Genomic DNA, 9573 nt, shown 5'->3' on the forward strand with positions numbered 1-9573 from the left:
GCTAAATGGATAGGCTACGAAATAAGAAATACAGTTATTTGGCTTTATATATATATACACTCTATATATGTTTATATTAATATATATGGTTTCTTTTATTTAGGATTCAAAATAAATTACTCAGATTACCTACCCTGCATGTGTAGACTAAACCAACAGAGGGCGCTGTTGTTTTGCACAAGATGATTGCAATGTTTCAGTTATTTATTTCCATCCAATACATAGTAACTATCTCTGTTATTATATGTTACGCTATTTAAGAAGCGGCAGAGAATAAAACATCATGTCCAATGGACAGCATTTTAATTGTTGGGTTGTTATGAAAGGATTTCGTTTCTTTTAAGTAGCATACAGCGCAGGGAAATGACTGCACAATGCAAACTTTTCGTCCTAAGACAGTGAGTGTCCAAATTTCTGTAATGGAATGCCATTTCTTGAGCACATCTAATTGAAATCAATTGCTATTTGTACACGAACATGTCATTGGAGGCATTCGCTCCATTTACGTTTGCGTTGGTGGCCCAACTTGTGTCACAAATTCTGATTTATAATCGTGTGTATATGTTTTTATATTATACGTTATGTTTTCTATGTGCAACATTCGTGTTTGTGAACCAATTATTAGGGAATAAATTACTTCCAGTGATGAAAACGTAAAGGCAAAGCTGGGACGAACATTTAAATAACCCAATGAGAAAAAGAGTCAAGACATGTTTCTCTTAACCAATGACAGCTTTTGTTTCATATTCGTGTATGTCATTACATAATGACATGCAGAGTTCGCTCTTTTACTGGTGCGTCACTTACAACCGGTGCATATCGACCATGCCTCACTGAAGTCTTCATATGCCTACATTACAAACCAAAACCTGTTTCAATGTGCACACATCTGATAAAGCGTCGAAACAAACACATATCAAAGAAATACATTCATGCGTCGTGCTGGAAACAATAATGTGTATTGTGCTGAATGATGTACCCACTGAAGACATTTATGTAGACCTATGTAATAATATAACCCAGGCCCAGTAAACTGCCTTTCCCACTAGTGATGATTCTCCCTACGCATAATTTTACATAATGTATTACATGTAGATTTTTTTTCACCACTGTTGTTGTTTTTAATATCCACCACCACTGAAGATGAAGTAAAATCGAGTGTACCCAGGTTCGTCTCCATTTCCTTCGCTTTGCTCTCCCAGCTGGATAATGGAGATGTGATGTGTCCCCCAGTCATAAGAAACTGAGGTACTTGGTCAGCCATGTTTGCACTTTTATGTCGTAAATCCAGTACGGACTTGACATCCTGACTCGATCCATAATGGCGCCAGTTTCGTGGGCGCACAAATAGTAACCGCCCACATGCGAGAGCCAATCACATTGCGTGTTTCATTCTGCTTTGCTTTTCTCTTTCCCTACGAAGTCAAAGGCCGCCTGGAAACGGTTGGGACGGGAGTTCAGAGAGGAGAAAGACGAAGCCATATATCATTTTAGCTACTTTAAATTCTCTACTTGAAGCTTCTTGTTTTGACTGTTGAGAATATATCAGTGTTCAAGTCAGACTTATGACGACAAAGTAGCTCTTCTTGCAAACACCTTTTTCTAGAACCTTTTGATATTTTTCTATCGTTTGTTGGTGTTCAACAACAGCACTAGCCGTTAGAATTATTAGCTAGCTAGCTATCCTTAGCTAGCTAGCTAGCTAGTTTAGCTCCGAGTGTTGTTCTGTGTATTTTGAACTGAGATGTTTGCAGTTGTTTTTTTCGGATGTCTCCGGACGGCAGTTTGCTGAGCCGGAGGGCCTCAAATGGGAAAATCAAGCATCGGACCGGAATATCGCGGATAAAACGTGTACATGTAACGAACTCTGTTTACTAGCTGACGAAGGTAAGATCGCAATAACACCAGTGCTCGTACGTGCATATTCACAGAGGCATGCTGCTCCATGCAGAAGCTAACGTTAGCTATCTTAGCAGCTAGTTGTTGTTCTCTAACGTTGGTTAACGCCTCCTGATGTAGTGTAATTTAACTAGCATAATTGCATATATACTGGTTAGTTAGGCGGCGAAACGTGAATGAATGCTCAATAATGAGTGGTCAAATACATCTAAATGGCTAGCTGTGGTAGTGACATGGCGTCGATGGGAAATGTCCCTTGATGGTGAGGCCAGGCTTGTTGTTGTTGTTGTTGTTGCTGCTAACTAGCTATGTTAAATGGCTATCTAATGTTGTTTGTTTATGATTCTCAAACGCTAGAATAATATCATTGTGTTTTGAAATTGAGACACGTGTGCATTTTGTTTTTATTTTCACTTGAGAAAAGGAAATCGCATCCCATTTGTGGTAACTAATAGAGCTAACGTTTCACACCCCCATCGCAGGAGACTTTGGATATTTCAGAAAGACATGTGTATGTAAAGAGGTAAACCTTGATAACCTTTGAACCGTACATGATAGAACCATGGGGTTTGGACCAATGTTTTTCTCATGAAATTCTCTGTGAGATGGACATATTATTATTTTTAATCTAAAGTGAAAGCAGAACTGCTCTTCCTTTGAACTGCTCTTCCATGATATGGCAAATCCGTGTATGTCTTTCTTTTCGCCGTTTCAAGTTTATTCTGAATATATTTTCTCACCCAAAACTGGTATTCTGTACGAGGCATTTGTGTTGTTTACACCTGACGAGCTTCTTTGTTTAGCGTTGTTGAAATGTGCAGAGTTGTGCACTTTTAGGTTTCTGTTTAGAAGACAGTTTAGTAGTCTGTTGTTGTTTTGGAGATGCTCGATGGAGTGACTCACATCACGGCCACTTTAGTTCAGTAGACCTGTGAAGATGGTACTACTCCTGGCTGTGTCATTTAAATATAGGGCCTGCGTAATGCATATATCAAGCCAACAAAATGTCACACACAAGAAAAGCACGGCCAGTTTGCCAATTTTGCAAACTAAAAGGCTAATGCTGGGAACAAATGACCACTGTTCTCAGGGTGAAGAATGTGGTTGATAAGCCTTTGGTGCAGTATCAGTGCTGTGGAAAACACTGCAGTGGGGCTGCCTGGCTGTATTTTCTCACAGATACTCTGAGCTCTTCAGCTTGTTGGGGCGTTCACATTGATATTCACTGCAGACGCAGCAATGCGTGTCATTTCTCACCACCACCCTTTCAACCCCTGTTTGGAAGTCCCAATTTGCTGTTTCTGCAAATGCCGTTGCTACTTCACTTCCCTCCTTGTCTTTGTGAAATCATATCCGTTTTTGCAATAAGTAGCCTCAGTCTGCTTGTCCCAGTTTGCCTGGTCCAACACAACCAGATTGGAGGCCTAGCCATACTTTTAGCCATTGTTGGTGAAACATCAAGTGCCTGTATTGCCTACAGTCATGTAGACTGTAGATCTAGGGGCCAGTTATGTAATGCTTAGGCTGTTTCAACGCTATGCGTTTACTCAGTCAGTAATAAGTCAAGTCAAGTTCCTTCTGCTTGTTTATAAAGCTCTCACTGGCACAGCACCAGAATATCTGAAAGACCTTTTGCTAGCATATATCAGCCCGGCAATAGAGCTCTCAGGTCTTCTGACGCTGGTTTTCTCTGTGTACCACATGTACAAAAGAAGAGATTTGGTGAGGCTGCATTCTCATTTTATGAACCCAAATTGTGGAATGCACTGCCAGTTTACATTAGGGATGCAACCTCAGCAAATATGTTCAAGTCAAGACTAAAAACCCATCTTTTTAATATTGCCTTTAAATGACTAAATTATGATTATATAATGATTGGAGCACTTTGAGCTCCAACGTTTGCAGGAAAAGTACTATACAAATAAAAGTTATAAGTTATTAATAGGATAACACAACATTTGAGAGTAAGGCTATTGGAGATCACCAATTTGCTGCCTACCTGCTTGTTGAAATGCTACCTATGCACATGTGACATGATTATCAGTTTTGTGGTGCGTTGGACATGTTTTTGGATCTGCGTTATGGACAAGACGGAGCTCTCCAGAGTGTCCTGTTCTAGAGCATGAGCCAGAGACAGGAAATGGAGTCCTGCCCGGGTCACTGAGGTTAGGGACTGTGTTGGGGCAGGAGCTGGGATTTCTCAAGGCCATTTCCTTTGTTCATGACAGCAATTCTGTGCCATTGGTAGACCCAGCACTCAGTGTTCAGTTGCCCCAGTGAGCCGTTCGATGGCTGAGGTACAATGATATTGTGAGTTGAATCTAAAGGTGAATTCCAGCAATAGTTTCTCCTTGTTTGATTTCCAGAAAGGGGAGGTGGGATTAGGTCCAGCCAGGGATAGGGCTGCAAAGGTGATTCAACATGGTCAATTACCTCGACTAGGAATACAAATAAAAGGATTCATGCGGCACCCCACTCCAAGACAAATGGTCTCATTTGGATGTTACTTTGAGGCTATATGGTATGCAATTCAGATGATTCTAATCTAGGGTTTAGTTAATTGTTAGCTAATGTTTCTGCCGATAGCAAAGTAGAGAACAGATTATAGATGACTTATCACTGCAGGCCATTGAGGACTACTATACCTTATCAGTATTGGTATACAATAATACGGTGGTTATGGTTGTGTCAGTAGCATTGTTCGAAATGGTCTGAGTCCTTTCCACTGCCTTCAGGGTGTGTAACGCAATGTTTTGAGCACTGTTGTGTAATAAAAGGCGGAAATATACGGGGGGGGGGGGGGCAATGAGTGTCCCTCACACAGCCTTGCAGACGGTCTTGATAAGACTGGGCTTTGCTCTCTGTCCAGGGCAAAATCCTATTATGTCGGTGTGGTGGAGCCCATCTGTAGTTGCTGGCAAAGATCCTGCAAGTCACATGCACGGTGCACACTGACTCTGCCGTTTTGTTGCTTCTCCGAGCGATTATGTCGAGTCTCCAGTGAAGGCGAGAAGCAGCACATGCTAACGACAGTGACTGCTCTGACTGGCTGTGGTCCAGGTCCCACCACATCCTCCCTCTACGTCTTTGCTCTGAGGTCAGTGTGCAGTAGTTGCATCACCCCATTCTTGTGCATCTGCTCATCCGTAGGGTTACAAAGTTGATTAGTGGGTAGAGAGTTTCAATTGGAATATGTTGGAACTTGATCATTAATGTTGATTACATTGTATTTCCAATGTATTCTAGTTACCAAATCCACTTTTTATGATGATAACATTGGACTACTGTTGTTGGTCCCCCAATTCTGCTGCACAGTGGAGAAGCCACATACTGGTCAGTGTTGCAGTAGTTTCTGTGTGCAGAGAATGGGCTATATTTGGCTCCTAAATGGGGTTGATAAGCATGGTCTTGGTCCAACATAATCAGACAGTGCCTGACAAAGGTATGTGTTGTTGAGAGAACCTACTTCTGGTCGTTTAAATGAGACTTCATCCTCTTTAGGGGGAACTGAAACTCCTACACGTTTTAGTTTCTGTCCAATGCGTTTCCCTCCCCCACTAAGTGTTGGCCTGTTGATAAACAAAACTGTCCTCTCTTGTGTTCTTTTTCTTGCGGTGTAAATCTGAACCTTCTACCAGGCAGCACAATCTCCTCAGACAGTCAAATGCCATTTAAAGCCCTTTTGAAATCCACCCTACCTCTTCAGAAACACAGAAAGGGAACAAAATGGCTGTGCCCATTTTATTTCCTACCCCCCAGGGACGAGGAAGCTTCATTTGGGGGGGGGGGGGGGGGTTTGAGGGTCCTGCTGTCTGATGCTGCCTCTCCTGGGCACAGGTGGTGCTTGCATCTTCTACACTGCAGCACTTTTGATTAAACATTTTTCATGACTCGCTTGTAGGCTACATCAAAGGAAAATATTCTCTCCTTCTCTCTTCTGCTGCAATTTCAAATGCCTTTTCAACGGTTACTCTTTTGATCTTTTTTTGATATGGGGCACACTCGAAGAGAAACATTTTGGTATGGCTTAGTGAGAGATGGGCCAGCCAAGACCGTAATATCTTTTTCAGATTGAGACATTCAAATCCATCATCATAAGCCTCCACGATAACCTTGTTTACTTATGAATGTTGTACTTTTTAAGCATTTCCTAAAAAAAACACAGCACTGAATAAGTCTTGCCATTAAATCAGTTGTTTGTGTGTGTGTGTGTGAGAAAGAGAGAGAGAGAGAGAGCAGTTCTCTTAGGAGAGTGTGTGGGGGAGGCTGCAGCTCTCTGTCAGCTAGCGTGGGCAGATGTGAGCGGAGGATCATGGAGGGGGGTGAGGCCATGAGGGAGGGGGGGAGTAAAGCTGAACACAACAGTTGGTGTTTTGATTGGATGTGCTGAGCACTGGGTGATGTATTATCCATATGTGGCACAGAGAATGTCCTGAGTTAGCTGGTCAGGGTGTCAGTGTTTGTAAGAGGAGCTCTGACGTGTAATCTCTGCTCTGTCCTGCTGCCTCTGGCCTTCTCTGGGGTGGAGATACCAAGCTCACATGGAATCGCTTGTCTCCCATTGCTTTTCCCCCTTTCTCAGTTGCTCAAGATCTAAGTGAGCCATTGTTGTTTTTTATCCAGGGTTTGAAATGCCTCAGTAGCACTCAGCAGACTAACATGCTGACAAAAGTGCACATTTTTTTAACATCGGTTTACCGGACAGAATTTTGCCAGAGAATTAGACTCATAGCTGGTTGTATTTACTGAGGGTCCTTTTTTGCTCCTCACTCTCCCTGTCCTTGTGGTGATGAGTCCAGGGCTGTGGGGAGCGTGGCCTGGCTGAATCTCAATCACTGGGGGCCTTCAGCAGTGCTGGCCTTTTGATGGGGCAGCTGCAGCCATTCAATCGGCCCCATTTACATTGAAATGCAGCGACAGGAAGGGGGGAGGGGAACATGGCAGGGCTCTGCGTGACTGAAAAGCATACCTAACCAAAGACCCCCAAAAAATAGAGGCTCCACCACAGGCCAGTGGCACTTTGTTTTCCCCCGCCACCGTGCCATATACATCACACAAAGGCTTTAAGCACCATCCTTTGACCAACACAGACATTTTCACCACTCAGCGTTTTTTTCTCTTTAACGACCAGACTGTGATTTGTGGAGTGTGAGTTTTTTGGTCAACCCTAACAGCAATTTAGCCTAGTACTGGAGCCTCTATCTTTTTTTGCACTTTGTTGCCGCCTATGTTTTTCTACCGCCGACTCTCACATTGATTCCACCAACTCTTTGTCCTGGCTTGTTGTTATGCATTGCGTTCAGTCTCCATTGCCAGCTCTAATGGGGGTCATACTGTGATGCTGGATGTTAAACGCAGCCTGTTCTGTAACTCATTAGGGGTTGATAGACAAACTGTGTTGCAGACAAATGAGGCCAGTGTGTCACATTCCTAGGTTCATACAGCTTTCCAGGATAGCTTGGAGCTCCTTGGAGAAGTGTGACGCTGTAATTGAGAGGCTCTCTCTCTGTCTGTCTGGCGGGGATGGGCTGGATTGGTTGGGTGTTTTTCCACATGCTCCGATCAAGTCCGTTTGGACAGGTTCAGGTGTGTTGTAGTTCTTGCCTTGTGGGCACCTTCACTTGCCTTGTGAGATCATTATTTGTGTTAGACTTGTTTACTAACAGCAAAGCATACCTCAATTAGTTTCTCATCCCTGCTCTCCTGTTGCAACTTCAACTTCAAACCAGTTTGTGGTGTTTGTGGCTAACAGCTTACCTGTGGTGGTGCAGCTTTCCTCTCCTGTTTAGATAGGTAGGTAGATACTTTATTGATCCCCGAGGGGAAATTACTTACAGCAGCTCACAAACAACAACAACAAAATAAAGTGATAATACAATAATACAATAAAATAACTGAATTGTCCTGAAGTGGCTTGTAGACCTTTTACTGGTCTGGAATGGTCTGCTTGGAAAACACCAATAGTTTTACTTTTCCTTCTTGAAAATGTGATGGTGCTTAGCTACAGCATATGTTTAACAAAGCTATCTACAAGCTTGCTAACATGGCACAATATTTAACCTATATAACAAAGCAAGAAAGGTTATCATCATGCTCTTAAAATATATTTGAAGCTTGTTCAAACAGTGCATTTCAGTAGAACTAGAAGAGGGGGAGGGAGAAGGAGGGAGAGAGAGCGCAGTCTTTCAGTAGTGCACATTCCTATGCTACATTAGACATACCATGTCCCCAGACTATTGCTGCTATTTTGCTGCTATTTTCAGAAGTCCCTGTGTTGCGTTTCTCACAGCAGCAAACATGTACTGTCTGTCTGGGTGCAGCTAACTTGAAGGGAGGTTCAAGCTGTAATGTAAACTAATGAGATTCTGGCAGGTGAATGTCCATTGTTGCTGTAGGCCACTTTGGATTGATTGTTTTATGGAGCACTGGAGAAGTCTGCTGCATGGAATTATTATTATTATTATTGGCCAGTATCTTATTATAGATAATAATCGTATTATTATCATTCCTTGTGTACTGTGGAAAACTGTCATCCATGTAGACCTGCAGGAGAGAGGCAGATCTTGATCTTGTGTGCCAAATATATCTCCATTATTCCTCCTACGTCATGTGTCGAACTCCACGCTGCAGTGTGTCTTTTTATAGAAACACCACCAGTCTTATCTTGGTTGTCGATGTAGGACACAGCGTTTTATTACTTGCTAGGCCAAATTATGTATGCAAGTGCTTGCTTCCAACAACATTTTTCACCTACAATTACAGCACAGACGTTATTTTCATGGACTTAAGCAGCTTTACCAATACATGGCGATATCTCTTGATCGATACAAAAATATGACTTGGATCAATCACATGGCACGTTTGGTGCGCGTTTAGTGAACCATTCTAGTTCCAAGGGCAAAATTGAAATCTATTTAAGGCTACCGCTGTTCTATTATGAATGTTTAACATAATCAATTATTCAATTGTCAACGCGTAACAGGGTTATTTTTGGAGCATCTAAAAGTGCAGAAAGAGAGCCAACCAAGCCACCAGCAGAGAAACTTGACAGAGGAGAGGCCCGTATTGTCCTTCTCCACTGTCTCTCACGCTCTACTGCAGTTACCTGCACAGCCAGATGTGACCCTGTCACGCACACTTTTGGACCCCCCCTCCCCCTGCTGTGGCACAAACAAGCCATTTCCCCCCCAATCAGTTCTGAAGATTTAGCTGGAGAAGCTCTCACACGGTTGCTGACGGTCTCTACCTCCTCACTGCTCAAGTTCCTCAGGAAGCTCTGCTCACAGGAAGTGAAGGGCGTTGGAGCTAACCGTTTGCTTTGCTTCCTTTATTGACTGAATCACTGTGAGGCTGGTGTGTGAGGCCTGTGCTGTTCCAGAGTTTTGGATACCTTCAAAGTCCCCTATCGACCCTGGCCTGGCTGGTCCTTGGGTGTCTTATATTTCTCTGCACCATATAATTGCTCTGTTAGTAACTTAGGGCAGTTATGAAAGTTTTACTTCTTCTTTGGGTGAAAGCCAGCAAGGCAACACCTCAGATGTTCCAGGAGTGGAGAGCCACCACTCTCTCTTCATCTCTGTGATCAAAGCCTCTGCCATGGGAGCTTTACTTTTGACAGCTTTACCTTTAACGGCACGCAATGTGGGGTGGTAGAAGCATGCAACAAGCACATAC

The sequence above is a fragment of the Nansenia antarctica genome (genome assembly GCF_963989245.1).
Source record: "Nansenia antarctica genome assembly, chromosome: 4".
Taxonomy (NCBI): domain Eukaryota; kingdom Metazoa; phylum Chordata; class Actinopteri; order Argentiniformes; family Microstomatidae; genus Nansenia; species Nansenia antarctica.